The sequence below is a fragment of the Anser cygnoides genome, chromosome 3 (genome assembly GCF_040182565.1).
Source record: "Anser cygnoides isolate HZ-2024a breed goose chromosome 3, Taihu_goose_T2T_genome, whole genome shotgun sequence".
Taxonomy (NCBI): domain Eukaryota; kingdom Metazoa; phylum Chordata; class Aves; order Anseriformes; family Anatidae; genus Anser; species Anser cygnoides.
The window spans coordinates 113612670-113628562 of NC_089875.1; the positions used below are offsets into that span (position 1 = coordinate 113612670).

At 42.2% G+C, this 15893-nt stretch overlaps 1 protein-coding gene across 2 annotated transcripts in view; it reads left to right on the plus strand.

Annotated features, from left to right (window-relative positions):
* TDRD15 (tudor domain containing 15) overlaps positions 1 to 15893 on the plus strand; it is a 205903-nt gene that overhangs the window by 116687 nt on the left and 73323 nt on the right. The window contains exons 13-14 of one of the 2 annotated variants that reach the window (XR_010830659.1): positions 8127 to 8355; positions 9099 to 9200. The exons of the other annotated variant lie outside the window; for it this stretch is intronic. The gene's annotated coding sequence lies outside the window, so the exon portion shown is untranslated. The remainder of the gene's footprint in view (positions 1 to 8126; positions 8356 to 9098; positions 9201 to 15893) is intronic. 2 annotated transcript variants of the gene reach the window in all.

Consider the following 15893-nt stretch of genomic DNA (forward strand, 5'->3'; position numbering starts at 1 on the left):
AAATTCTACATCAGAGCCCAAAATTGAGCTATGGGTGAAATAAAACTTGGAGGGATGTCAGGCTCAGCTGGGTAGGTCAAACCGTACGTGGCATCGTTATGTACTGTTTGTCAAAGTGAACAAGGTGAAATAAGATTTAGAAAGTGGAATGGATCAAAATGAAGACTCTGAGAGAGGACTAGGATAGGTGTTGTGGTGATGTATTGGGAGGAATGAATGTATTTGGGGTTCATGTGAGGAAGTTGGGACAAGGTAAATGAGAAGGGTTGAAAGAAATAGTTTTAAGTGTGTTGATAAAGAAAAGGATGCTTGGGCTGGGAGGATTATGGATCTCCAGGGTCCTAAAGGCTTTGGGACAGGAAGGCTTGAGAGGTATTCTGAGGTGGTTGCAGAATAGATAGGTAAAAAGAAGTTAATTTTACACTTCAGACAGCAGAAAGAAAGATCGTGTAAAAGCCCAGAATACTTAGTGACCAATTACCTCCTGTATACATTCACACAACTCTGCTCAGGTACCTGTTCTGTTTGCCCCTCCAAAAAATAGCACCATGGGCTTTACAGTTAAGTAGGTACTATCCTTTAGGCTGTTTAACGCAAGTATAGACTTGTAAAATACATAGTGCTCATGTTTCAAGTCTGGATACTATCCATGCTGCCAAATTCTCTGGCAATTCAAAACGATGTAGACATGTGAAAATTACCTTGACCAAAGTCAGAAGTGCCTCTAAACAGATTTAAAGCCTGAATAGAATTGATGTTTAAAACCTAGTGACCCAGGCCATGCTCTCTCAGCTTAGTACATTAATATAGCTGTAGACCGTAGAAAACTTGTATCTTTAATTTTTGTCAGAAATCCATATTCTACCAGGACTTTAATCTTGTCTGAATGTTCTTAGTTTAGATGTAAAACCTCTTCTGGAGGCTTTGGCAATGTTTCTAAAAGTCTGTCTTACTATCACTTATTACTATCCCTGTCACTTATTTTGTATTGAGTGGTTATAAATCCTATTCTGGGTTCCACAGCAAGCTCATAGGTCAAAATTGTGTTTAAAATGTGCTGAAGTGTTAACTGGTCCTATCATGCCTTCTGTCAACATTTAAGAAGTTGCTCAGGTCTTGACTTCTGTGGGAGTACTGAAAAAATCATCTTGAATAGCTCTTCCCTTATCAAAGATCTCCCCTTGTTGGCAAATGGCACCATAACCCAAGAGAAATGTGTGACAGACGTGTTATTTCTGTGGGGATTATCTGAGTCTTCAGAGTCAGTAGCAATTCTAAATATTGTATGTTGTAGCTTGATTTATTGCTGGAACTAATTCTGTGCCAGAGAAAGCAAGCTTTATTTATTTATTTATTTTATTTATTTATTTCTCCAGAGCTTTCTGGAATTAACATATGTTTACCTTGAATGGTAGAAAAGTTTCATATCTATAGATGCAGAAAGAAATTTTGTCCATCACAGCATGTCAAGGAATCATAGAATCATAGAATGGCCTGGATTGAAAAGGACCTTAAAGATCATGTAGTTTCAATCCCCCCTGCTCTGGGCAGAGTTGCCAACCACTAGAGCAGGCTGCCCAGAGCCACAGCCAGCCTGGATAGGAAGAAGAGCACTATTAGGTGTGGCTTTATTTATATGCTTGTTGGGAAGATTGTATTGCAGGTTTGAAAGCTGTTTTTACTGCAAGAAGCAAAGCATAGTGGTACATGCATGGTTTTGATGTCATTCATATTTCATTTGATTATAGTTACCTCACCTGTTCTTTTTAATGACCAGTTCATGGTGGGAGCCCACCCAAGCAATTAGTCTTAATAGACTATAGAAAAACACAGAAGGCATCAATACTTTCTGATTTTTTCATGTGACTGTTTTCCAGTGGTTTGAAAGGTCTTCTTCTCATTTCCATACACCTCCATGTCCAAATGCAATTACATAGAATAGGTCTGGAAGCAGTCATAGTCTTATCCTGATAACATCAGCTCAGCATTTGCCAAGTACAAGTTAGGCAGCGATAGACACTAAAGAAATTCTGTTCCACTTCCCCAGTAATATCAATCTGTGTTCCCCAGTAATACCAATCTGTGTGAGGTATCCTCCTATGACCAAGTCATATTTGGTAGCTGTTCAGCATTGCCTTCCCTTTGTATTTTGAGTTGTCATTCACATCTGCTGCATCACACACAGAAGGAACTCTAGATGAGATGATTTACTAATGGCGTGAGCAGTGACGTTGTGTTGTCCTTTATCCCTTTATCCAGTTAAGCTTTGCCTGATCCATACCTGCCTGTGTAGTACTTTCTGAGACAAAATTGAATACATGACAATGGACAGTTTCTGAGCCCTGTGTGATCTAGAACATACTGCCCCGCAGGGCTGTCCAATCCACACTGTTGTACAGGTAATTTGACCATTCTCCAACCAAGAGCTTTTAATGGCAATTTTCCAAAGAATCAATTCAGAGTATCTAATATTAGACAAAGATGCTGCTGTATGTGGATAAGATATGATAGGACATGTGTGCAGGGAAGGTTCATTACTGTTAATAGAGTTTCCCTGAAAAGTCTGTGATCAGGAATCTCCATTGAAATGCATGTCATAGCCACAACTTCCAAAGTGCAAGAAAGTTGTGTTAGTCTGTATTCCTGTCCCTCAGCATGCTCAAGGGGACATCTTACTGATCAAATCCTTTCCATGGATCCATTTGACTTGCCAGTTTTCTCTGAAGATGATGGACAGCATCTGGTGGAGGATATACACAACCCAGACACCTTAACGTTTCTTCCTGTACAAACAATCAACCTGAGTGGCTTCTGCTCTTACCAAGAACAAAAGTAGGAGTGGATAGGTGGCAGCTCCATCTGGAGGCTCACAGACCTGCTTTCCCAGTAGCTGTATCTGTTGTTGGTAGAAAAATCTGTTTTAGCAATCTGGTTGTCTTAGTGAGACAGAGATTCTACTGAGATCTATTTCATTATGAAGAGGGATAAAAGTTCACTTAGTATTAGAGGAATGCTGGTGTTATGTTCTTAGACCATTATTTTAAAAGTATTTGAACACCTGAAGACAATGATGGGTGTGAGGGTATGTTGTGGTTTAACCCGGCTGGCAGCTAAACACCACACAGCCGTTCGCTCACCCTCCCCCCTCCCTCTCTGGGATGGGGGGAGAGAAACGGGAAAGTGAAGCCTGTGAGTTGAGATAAAGACAGTTTATTAAGACAGGAAAATAATAATAACAATAATAATAATAATAGTGATAATGGTAATAGTATTAACAATAATAATGTGTAAGAAAACAAGTGATGCACAATGCAATTGCTCACCACCCGCTGACCGATGCCCAGCCTATTCCCGAGCAGCCGGCCCCCCCACCCCGGCCAGCCACCCCTATATATTGTTTAGCATGACGTCAGATGGTATGGAATACCCCTTTGGCCAGTTTGGGTCAGCTGTCCTGGGTCTGTCCCCTCCCAGCTCCTGCTGCACCCCCAGCCTGCTCGCTGGCAGGACAGAGCGAGAAGCCGAAAAGTCCTTGGCCTGGTGTAAACACTGCTCTGCAACAATTAAAACATCAGCATGTTATCAGCGCTCTTCTCATCCTAATCCAAAACATAGCACCCTACCAGCTACTATGAGGGAACATTAACTCTGTCCTAACTGGAACCAGGACAGATATCCACCCCTTATTCCATACCATTTATGTCATGCTCAGGTTACACTCTGTCCAATACATTCTAATTAATCACCATTTTCATCTATGATATATAGCAATCATGGTAGTGATGACATACATTATTATATAATAATTAACATACTACAATTCAACTCATGGGCTATTCTCACCCAGTATCAAATCCCCTTGAGGTACACACCGGACCTCCCCATTCTTTTGCATTACCCACCAAGTGCATCCAGGTCCCTGAGCAAAAGCAATTCCACGAATGGGTTTGCCTTTTCCTGAGGCAGGAGTAGCCCAGACTGTTTTACCCAGCATGTTTCTTACGTGCACTACAGGAACTTTATCCCCTTCTACAGTGCGTAACAGGTTTGATTGGGCAGGTCCAGCTCGGTTGGCAGATCCCCTGGTATTGACTAACCAGGTGGCCTTTGCCAAATGTGTATCCCAATTTTTGAATGTCCCAGCACCCATTGCTTTCAGTGTAGTCTTCAACAGTCCATTGTATCGTTCAACTTTTCCAGAGGCTGGTGCATGATAGGGGATGTGATACACCCACTCAATACCATGTTCTTTGGCCCAAGTGTCTATAAGGTTGTTTCGGAAATGAGTCCCGTTGTCTGACTCAATTCTCTCTGGGGTGCCATGTCGCCATAAGACTTGCTTTTCAAGGCCCAGGATAGTGTTCCGGGCGGTGGCATGGGGCACAGGATATGTTTCCAGCCATCCGGTGGTTGCTTCCACCATTGTAAGTACGTGGCGCTTGCCGTTGCGGGTTTGAGGGAGTGTGATGTAATCAATCTGCCAGGCCTCTCCATATTTATATTTCAGCCATCGTCCTCCATACCAAAGAGGTTTTGACCGTTTGGCTTGCTTGATTGCAGCACATGTTTCACAGTCATGAATAACCTGTGCTATAGTGTCCATGGTCAGGTCCACCCCTCGATCACGAGCCCATCTGTAGGTTGCATCTCTACCTTGATGGCCTGAGGTGTCATGGGCCCATCGGGCTATAAATAATTCACCTTTATGTTGCCAGTCCAGGTCCACCTGAGCCACTTCAATCTTAGCAGCCTGATCCACCTGCTGGTTGTTTTGGTGTTCTTCAGTAGCCCGATTCTTGGGCACATGAGCATCTACATGGCGTACCTTTACAACCAGGTTCTCTACCCGGGCAGCAATATCTTGCCACAATGCCGCAGCCCAGATGGGCTTGCCCCTGCGCTGCCAGTTGTTCTGCTTCCATTGCTGTAACCACCCCCACAGGGCATTTGCTACCATCCATGAATCAGTATAGAGATAGAGAACTGGCCACTTTTCTCGTTCAGCAATATCTAAAGCCAGCTGAATGGCTTTTACTTCTGCAAACTGACTCGATTCACCTTCTCCCTCAGCAGCTTCTGCAACCCGTCGTGTAGGACTCCATACAGCAGCTTTCCATCTCCGATGCTTTCCCACAATACGACAGGACCCGTCAGTGAACAAGGCATATTTCTTCTCATTTTCCGGTAGCTTGTTGTACAGGGGGGCTTCTTCAGCACGAACCACCTCCTCCTCTGGTGATATCCCAAAGTATTTGCCTTCTGGCCAGTCCATAATCACCTCCAAGATTCCTGGGCGACTGGGGTTTCCTATTCGAGCCCGCTGAGTAATCAGTGCAACCCACTTGCTCCATGTAGCATCAGTTGCATGATGCGTAGAGGGGACCCTTCCTTTGAACATCCAGCCTAGTACCGGCAGTCGGGGTGCCAGGAGGAGCTGCGCTTCAGTACCGACCACTTCCGAAGCAGATCGAACTCCTTCATATGCTGCCAATATCTCCTTTTCAGTTGGAGTATAGCGGGCTTCAGATCCTCTGTATCCCCGACTCCAAAACCCCAGGGGTCGACCTCGAGTTTCCCCAGGTTCTTTCTGCCAGAGGCTCCAGGTGGGACCATTCTCTCCGGCTGCGGTGTAGAGCACATTCTTTACATCTGGTCCTGTTCGGACTGGCCCGAGGGCTACTGCATGAACTATTTCCTGCTTAATTTGTTCAAAGGCTTGTCGTTGCTCAGGGCCCCATTCAAAAGCATTCTTCTTACGGGTTACTTGGTAGAGCGGGTTTACAATCAGACTGTAATTTGGAATATGCATTCTCCAAAACCCCACGACACCTAGGAAAGTTTGTGTTTCTTTTTTGCTAGTTGGTGGAGACATAGCTGTTATTTTGTTGATCACATCCATTGGGATTTGACGGCGTCCATCTTGCCATTTTATTCCTAAAAACTGGATCTCTCGTGCAGGTCCTTTAACTTTATTCTGTTTTATGGCAAAACCGGCCTTCAGAAGGATTTGGACTATTTTCTTCCCTTTCTCGAAAACTTCTTCTGCAGTGTCACCCCACACAATGATGTCATCGATGTACTGCAGGTGTTCAGGAGCTTCCCCCTGCTCCAGCGCAGACTGGATCAGTCCATGGCAAATGGTAGGGCTGTGTTTCCACCCCTGGGGCAGCCGATTCCAAGTATATTGGACTCCCCTCCAAGTGAAAGCAAACTGTGGCCTGCACTGTGCTGCTAGAGGGATGGAGAAAAATGCATTAGCGATATCAATTGTGGCATACCACTTGGCTGCCTTTGATTCCAGTTCATACTGGAGTTCTAGCATGTCCGGCACTGCAGCACTCAGTGGTGGCGTGACTTCGTTCAGGCCACGATAGTCCACTGTTAGTCTCCACTCACCATTAGACTTTCGCACTGGCCATATGGGACTATTAAAAGGTGAATGAGTCTTGCTGATCACTCCTTGGCTCTCCAGTTGACGAATTAGCTTATGGATGGGACTCAGGGAGTCTCGGTTGGTGCGATATTGCCGCCGGTGCACAGTTGTGGTAGCGATCGGCACTTGCTGTTCTTCAACCCTCAGCAACCCCACAACAGAAGGGTCCTCTGAGAGACCAGGCAAGGTAGACAACTGTTTAATGTCCTCTGTCTCCAAAGCAGCTATGCCAAAAGCCCAGCGGAACCCTTTTGGGTCCTTGAAATATCCTCTTCTAAGATAGTCTATGCCAAGGATGCACGGAGCATCTGGGCCAGTCACAATACGGTGCTTTTGCTACTCATTACCGGTTAGACTCACTTCAGCCTCCAATACAGTTAACTGCTGGGATCCCCCCGTCACACCATAAATACAGATGGGCTCTGGCCCTTTATAGCTTGATGGCATTAGAGTACATTGTGCACCGGTGTCTACCAAAGCCTTATACTTCTGTGCGTCTGACGTGCCAGGCCATCGAATCCACACAGTCCAATAAACTCGATTGTCCCTTTCCTCCCCCTGGGGCTCCCGCCGGCTTCTCCGGGATCGCTTGCGTCGCCGCACTGGGCGCCTCGCGGCGCCCGTCTCCGCCGCTCCGGATTCGGGGATCTGAACCCGACTCCCTTTCGTGCCGGTCGATAGACTCTAGAGAACAAACCATTTCATAAGCCATTGTTACACCGCACAGTACCATAACAATCTTAAACCAGGGCCCGGAAAGGATAAACAGTGCAACAGGGAGCACATACAGAAAGTAACGCACCATAAAACTCAATTTGGAATACAGGTACAGCAGACTGGAGATTAAGGCAATCAACATCGTGACTAGCAACTATTAAGCAGGTCCAATACTTATACCAATTTTAGTTTAACACACTCTGGTCAGATTTGTCGATATCTCAACCCTTCGGGCCCCACGTTGGGCGCCAAAAAGACTGTTGTGGTTTAACCCGGCTGGCAGCTAAACACCACACAGCCGTTCGCTCACCCTCCCCCCTCCCTCTCTGGGATGGGGGGAGAGAAACGGGAAAGTGAAGCCTGTGAGTTGAGATAAAGACAGTTTATTAAGACAGGAAAATAATAATAACAATAATAATAATAATAGTGATAATGGTAATAGTATTAACAATAATAATGTGTAAGAAAACAAGTGATGCACAATGCAATTGCTCACCACCCGCTGACCGATGCCCAGCCTATTCCCGAGCAGCCGGCCCCCCCACCCCGGCCAGCCACCCCTATATATTGTTTAGCATGACGTCAGATGGTATGGAATACCCCTTTGGCCAGTTTGGGTCAGCTGTCCTGGGTCTGTCCCCTCCCAGCTCCTGCTGCACCCCCAGCCTGCTCGCTGGCAGGACAGAGCGAGAAGCCGAAAAGTCCTTGGCCTGGTGTAAACACTGCTCTGCAACAATTAAAACATCAGCATGTTATCAGCGCTCTTCTCATCCTAATCCAAAACATAGCACCCTACCAGCTACTATGAGGGAACATTAACTCTGTCCTAACTGGAACCAGGACAGGGTAGGTTTTAAAGAGCTCCTGCAGATACCTTAAATAGTGTTCCAAAGTCCTTTTTTAGGAGTATTATGTGAAGTTCATCACTGGATATTCAAGCTTATCTTCTGTATTCATTATCTATTATTGTCCATAGATATTCCTGATGATTTTGAACCAGTAGGAGAAACATACTTGACAAAACCAAAGAAAAATCTTCGAAGGAAAAGCTCTGTCCTGACTGTTTTTCTGTTATAAAGAAATTTCGTATAAACTTCACAGTGAAGCTCTTGGAAATCCTACTGAGAGACTGGAAATCATCTCCTAATGGAGCTTACAAAAGAACAGATACTACAGGGATTTTATTTTCTGGTGATGAATAAGAGGTGAGGAATCTTAAAACACCAGTAGTACATTTTCTAGCAGATGCAGTAAAAGAAAGGCAGTTACCAGAAAGTGTTACGATTCTGCTGTATATTCGATCTTTTATTAGCCTATAACACTCAGGACAGCATGTTAATTAGTGCTTCGTCTCAGAGGGTACTGGTTAAACCTAAAAACCTACAGGAAACTGTTATATTTAGATGCATTGATAGCTTCTGTAAAAAGAAAAAAAAATCCCCCAAATACAGATGAACATTATCGCATGTTTTCTTAGAGATTTGTCGGCAAAGTTAGCTTTCATGCTAGCCAGCTGGGGTCTTGGGTTTCTATATGAAAAGAATAGCTCAGCTATGTCTTGAGGCTAATACTGAAAAGGTCATGAGATTCTTTTTCATGAAAGGAATGAAAGTAAGCTGAAAAGTACAGGAAAACATAATGTTCACGATAAATGATAGATCTGATTTAGTTCTATGCATTTCTCTGTGTATAGAAAATGACATTGAAATACATTTGTATTTAGATTTAGGGAGCAACTTACTTTCTGCCTGTTCACCAGTTTATTATTTATTTCTAATCCTTATTATTTTAAAATGCCATAGCGCCCAAAATATGCTAGACCATTTCTAAACACAATCACATAATGGATTTTTTCTATGATGAGCAAAGCAGTCATTTGAAGTTCATTCACTGAGACCCTTTGGCCTTTAGAGCATTTAGTGAAGGGTTTGTTTTGTTTATTTTACAGTTCAGTGGAATGGAAAACAATTTTTCTTAAGCGTTACTGGAGGCCATCAAACAGCAAGAAGGAATAATTTGTCTGCTGCTGCATGTTCAGCGGAATTTAAAGGTATCTATAAAAAAACCCAGGTGTAGTGATAAACCTAGATTCCCCCCCCCCCTTTTTTTTTTTGAAAAAGTGTAATTATACTCATCAGACATAATGATCTGTTATTTTCCCCATCCTGCTGTTGCTCAGAGTGTAATGAGAAAAGTTTGCCAATGCTGGGTGGGTTTTATTATTCCCCATTTCTTCCTGTTTTTTCTTACCAAAAAGAAAATAGAAAACCACACTCAAACACAAAATAAAATAAAAACAAATTAAATTGTTTACTTATTCACGAAGTGTGATTTGGATGTGCAGTTCACACACGGAAATAAAGTAATTGAAAATATACTTTTCTCTGCCTGTTGCCATAGAACTATTTAGATTCAGCTTTTGATTACTTGGAGAGGCGATAGGAGGTCCTGTTTTTCATTCCTTGCTTTTGTGTTTTTCAAAAACTAATTTTCATAAGACATTACAAATATTATTAAGTGGAGGCAGGAAACAGATAAATAAAGCTGCTTTGAACAATAATGAAGCAAACTGAGAAATCAAGTGATTGATGATACAGTCATTAATTCATGCAAGTTGAAAACCTGGAGCCTAAACTCCTGTTGAAGTCAACAGCAAAAGTTTACATTCACAGCAACTGAGAGTCACAGCTTCTTCTTAGGAAGACACTATGGTGAAGTTATTCTGACTTTACAACCATGTAGCCACAAGCTGCATCTAAATTCAAGTTGCATTAAAAATAACAGTCTTCAGAATCTCTTCATAAAGGTGAACTCTTGTCTGTCTCTGATACAATGCATAGAAGTAAAAGGTATTTGACCTTTAAGGAGGTTTGGAAAAGAATTTTGGAAAACATCAAAGCTCATTTTCAAGTTGAGTTTGGCTCATAAACAATGCAGTCCTACTGAATATTCGTAGGACTCAATATTCAGGTATCCCTTTTAGATGTGAATGACTCAGACAAAGTGAGTTAGGATCTAAGACCCCTTTACTAGCTAATAATATGCAGACGTCAAAGAAGGGCAGCTTGGTGCTTATCCTGAATGTTCGGATAGACCAAGATCCTGACAAGCTGAACAGCTGACATTCTTTGGAAAACAGTGATATTCTTCTTCATTATATTAGGCATGAAATAGTTTCTCTGAAGGCAAACCAGTAGATTGGAACCCACTTCACTCTTTCCAGAAGGGTATCTTAACCATGCCAGTGTCGAGTAAGTCTGCTGGGGCTGCCAGCCGTGTTAACCCCCTCCTAACACCTTGTCAGAACTGGAAAGCTTCAATGTCAAGCTTCCTCTTGTTTGCACTCCTCAGCCTCAAGACTCTCTTTTCTGCCTAATCATTGGTACAGCTCCCCCAGGCACATTTTACAAACTGCACCCCTCAGGCTTTTATTGCCCACTCTTAAATTCTTACTGAATTTTTAGTGAGTTGTGTATTAGAAAGGCTCTGTGTTTTGACCCAGGTTTTATTCAAAACCTCTTGCCTACTAATGTGCTTCATAGTTCATGACACTTGCCAGCAGTCTGGGGCAATGTTGATCTTGAAAGGCTCCACTGACAAAGCTACTACAGAGTGACTAGGACCAGAATTTACTTCATTTTAATTTTTATTTTTTAAGATAAAGGCAAATATAAACATCGCTACTGTGGGTGTTACATTTTAGATGACATTGGCTGTCTTTTGATTAGAGACAGTAAATTTTGTCTAGTAGAAGATTTCAAGACATGGATAGAAATGTAATAAACATTCAGTTACTCGTAATAGTTAAATGCCTTGAACATGTATTTGCAACATTGGAAAAAGCAAAACTCAAAACACCCAGTTCATTTCTGCTATAATACACGTAGTGTTTTTCCATTTGTTTATTTTTGTGTTGAAGACAGGTGCTTTTAACAATGCATAAAGTGACATTTTCAGGCTCTGGATCTCATTCCCTGCAGCATTAACTGTCTGTGACTATTCAAAGGTGACTTTGTATAGGCTGAGGTTAGCTTTCTACTACTCTCTAGCCTAATATTTCCTATTTAATGGCATCATTTTCTTTCCCTTGGATTCTTATTTTCTATTTTAAATGGTTATAATGCCTTTTATTTTCTCTTTTCTGAGCTTGGACTGGAGTTAACTAGAGTTTTCTGGTGCTTCTAGAGCTCTTTAACAGATCAGTTAGACACCTGGCCTTCATGTTGGAAGGTCATTCTCAGTGAGACTAATCTAGCCTCCTTTAAGGTACCTATAATGGAATAGTCAAACTTCAAAGTGCCACTGTAGAGTCTCTCCATAGCTAATGAGAGACATAAGCATCTCCAAAGGGCAATTCACATAACCTGCCACATGCATCTATCTCTGAATGAAAACAATTGTCTTCTGGAGGTGCCAGTTTCACTCTACTGACAACATAGACTTATGCTACCAACTTTGGTACCAATGACAGGGCAGATGAATTTTACTCAATGTGTCTAGGATATCATAATATATATTATATATATATATTACTGTCCATCTGAAAAATTTGGCTTTAACTCATTTGGTATTCGTGCACATTCTTATTGCCTTTATGATATTATTTTATAAGTGAAGGCTAAAGTAAGTACTCAGCTGTGTTTTCTGCTTCCTTAGGAAGTGGAAAACATTATTTTTAAGCACTTATTTGAATAAATGAAATTTCAAGATGAGTGATACCATGTTATATCTTAAGTTAGAAAACATTAGCAAAGGCATGATTTTTAGTAGACGATAGACGAGAGCTTTATTTCATGGGCTTTAGTTCAATTTCTGATTGATGATTTTTTTCTTCCCCTCTCCACAGTCTTACTATATTTTTAAAATGTGTTAAAATTAAGTAAAAGCTTGCTTCTGAGTAGGTCCAACCAGACACTCTTGGGAGACTTGCTGGAAGGCTAAGTGATCTAAACCCCAAAATACGCAAAGTTCAATATACTTACCTGAAAGTGTCATGACTGACATTGCAAAACAGAGTGAGGCAAAGAGCTGATACTGAGGTCAGCATGCAGTTTATATTCCTCTGAGGAAATGAAAGGGATAAGAGAGTTCAGAGGTTTCTGATTTCTTCCCCACAGGCTTTGCTGCCAAATGGGAAGAACATCATGTAAATATGTGCTACAACAATGATTCCTGTGACATAGTTTCCCTTCCCTTCCCTTCCCTTCCCTTCCCTTCCCTTCCCTTCCCTTCCCTTCCCTTCCCTTCCCTTCCCTTCCCTTCCCTTCCCTTCCCTTCCCCCTTCCCTTCCCTTCCCTTCCCTTCCCTTCCCTTCCCTTCCCTTCCCTTCCCTTCCCTTCCCTTCCCTTCCCTTCCCTTCCCTTCCCTTCCCTTCCCTTCCCTTCCCTTCCCTTCCCTTCCCTTCCCTTCCCTTCCCTTCCCTTCCCTTCCCTTCCCTTCCCCCTTCCCTTCCCTTCCCTTCCCTTCCCTTCCCTTCCCTTCCCTTCCCTTCCCTTCCCTTCCCTTCCCTTCCCTTCCCTTCCCTTCCAGATGAATGTGTATTACTGTCTTCACTCTTGCTAGCCCTAACATCCCTTATCTTTGCATTCATGCTGCATGAAAGATGACCATAGGATTTCCCTGCCTCTTTACCTTCTCCCTATAGAAGAAAATGCATGAAAAGACCAGATGTATTAATAGCAAAGATACCTAAAGGAAGAAACTGAAACCAGGAGGATAAATAAAGCAGCAAAACTAAACACTTTCAGCTAACAAGATAATGAAGGATCTTTCAGACACTTTAAGCATAGATTGATGGTACAGCAATGATAATATCATATAGCATCTTTCATCCTTAAAATACTCTGGGTATCCAGAACATCAGTACAAAGAATTGCTTTGTCTAAGACTAACATGAAATCACCCATGGGGTTACATCTGGCAGCTACTGCATAGGGAATGGTAGTGCTGAAAACATGAGGTGTGGGGAGGTACAAATTATGATCATTAAATTTAAGAGTTCATAGGACATTAACCCTACTTAAACCTGGTTGAAAGATCAGGCCTCATTGTGTTCAGAGGTAAAGTACCTGTTTTCCAAGATAGCTAGTGCTAGTAACCAGGTCTGGTGTATATAAAGGAAGGATGTGCTAACAAGGGGGAATTCACTCCTATTTACATCACATTTGCCAGAGTTTTCACTGCAAAGGCAAAAGTCCAGAATGTCAGCAGGAAAGGTAATGGAAAGCAGCTCTGACCTCTTTCATTACAGTATAGATGGAATCACACTGATGTATATTTATCCCAGGTTAAATATTCATCCAGTTGTTTTCACTCCTCCTGTGCCAGCTCATGTATGAACTGAAGAAACTTTACTGAAATCTTAAGTTTTATTGAGTGATGTGCTTCTTAGCATTTCTCTGCTGGCAAAGAATACATATTGACCAAATAATATTTTTACAATTTTGCTAGAGAGATTTTATCAGTGTACATTTTTGTGAAACTGACTTTTAAAATGCCACATGAAAATGTGTGCAGAAAAGTGATACTCATTTAGGGACTGTTTGAAGGTCTGCAATATTTTTTTCTTTTTTTCTTTTTTTTTTTTTTTGTAAAAATGGTATAGGTTATTGATTATGGCCAGGATGAATCTAAAAATGGCAATGCCTACTACAATGGGAAAGACCTGAATAAAATGAATGTTGAAAAGTGGTTTTAAAATGCTTGTTTATAGTATATTCTTTATGTGCTGGAAGTATCTGTAACACATGATCTTGTTTGCTTGAGAATGTACTTCTCTTAGGCTGTTGTCAGCTGGGAAAAGAAAGGGTCCAGATGAAGAAGGAATCCTTACAATGAGGTCTGTGTTCAGCAGGTCAGTCCAAAACCTTTTGCTATGATGTGAAAGGCTGCAGTGGGCTTCAGTTCAAGCTCTGAATGGTCTGTGCTGACATCTTTAGCTCATGGCATTCATTGCTGTCTTCATTGTTGTCCACGATTTCTCTGATAGGATATAATTTTCTACAGCTGGCTTAGGTGCAAAACCACCACAGGCAAAGCTTTATGCTGTTCCTTTGATGTGCTATTTCATTGTGTGTCTCATCAAAATTAGACAAACAAATGTAGAGAGAATAGGTGCTCCTGCATGTGTCATCCTCTGCATATCAAGTGTATAGAAACAATCCCTCACCCAGAGTCCTGCTTGGGCTGCTGCACACGTCAGAATTCAACCACAGAGGGTTTCATTTGCTCTGTTTCTACATCTTCAGGATCAGAAGAGGTTTAAACACCTACCCACTGCTAAAGCTCATTATTTTCTGCCAGTATCCTAAGTGGGGGTGGGGTAAAGGGAGTATAAAAATTTATTCTAAAACATAATTAGATGCAAGATTCAGGTAGGGATTTAGATATGGCTTGATTAAATCAGAGTCCTTTTCTAATACAAATGAACACTACACTGCGAGTCCCATTATTTAGAGATTTTTCCATGAAGATTTAGAAAATGTGCTCTTTATTCGTTGACATCACATCTTAATTGAAAGCTCCCGTCTTCAGGTGTGTTCAGTAAAGTAGATTCTCAGCTGAAATATAGTCATGTTGTTCCAGTCTTACTGGTGTAATCACATCAGTGGATGTCTTCTAAGGGAAGCTGAGGACATCACTTGAAAAAATGTCTGTGTGAAGGTAAACTCTCCTGCAGTCATTACATCGCATTGCATTAGTACATTAGTGGGAAACCAGAGGGAACAAACTACTGTTGTGTCTCATGCAAGTTACTTTAATAATGAGAGTCATTAGACTCCCTTAATTCCAGTGCTAGACTCCCAAGAATGGTGAAATATGGTTCTTAGAAATCAGTGATCAATACTGAGTTGTATATTTAAAAAACAAAACAAAACAACAAGCAAAAAGCTCAGCTATCTCTCTTGCCATGGCTGGCTTTTGAGCTGTGCCTAAACTTTGCAAACAGGACAAGAGTATATATGGGGATTTTAACTGGCTGGACCAAACAGCTGTGCATTCTGTTTATGTACTCCCTAATGGGCTGGATAATGGGTGCTGTTAAATGAGTAGCACTGGATGAGTGACATACAGGATTCTGAACGTTGATTGAAGCTTAGACATGGTGGATATGTCACTGGCAGGTATTATATAGAGGTCATGAATAGCGCAGATCTCTTGCCTACTGGGATGATTTCTGTGGTTCCCTGAGGAGCCGACAGAATGAGAAGAAAGCTCTCTTCTTCCAGTTGCTGCCATGAGCTCGAAAAAGCTACACGCAATTTCGTTAGTGTTCATCTAGCCAGAGGCTGAAACTAACACCAGGGCGTTTGTATCTGTTGCAATAACAGAAAGCCCCTAAGGACTCCCCAGTGTCTATCCTCTTTCATGGGCTACGGTCTGGGCCTCTGATTCTTCCATTTGGCCCAGAAAATTCACAACAGGGTATTATGGGCAGCCAAACCAGCGTATGTTGGCTGGGTCCTTCTGCGGGCTGCCAAGCTCCTCAGAGCATGTCTGCTTGTTTGGCTCCCCTTCATGCTCTTATCACGGGCAGTGCCTACATCCCATGCATTCCCAGCTCAGCATCGCTACATCTCACCCACGTAAGGATGGTCTGGTCTGTGCCTCCTCCTGTGATCCCATGTTCAGATAATCTCCCTTAGCAGGGTAGGGCAGCAGAGCAGCATCGTGACCCGTTCTCCACTGTTTGGCCAGACGGACTCAATCCTTTCTTGCATGTGTTTTTTCCTCTGGTCTCTTT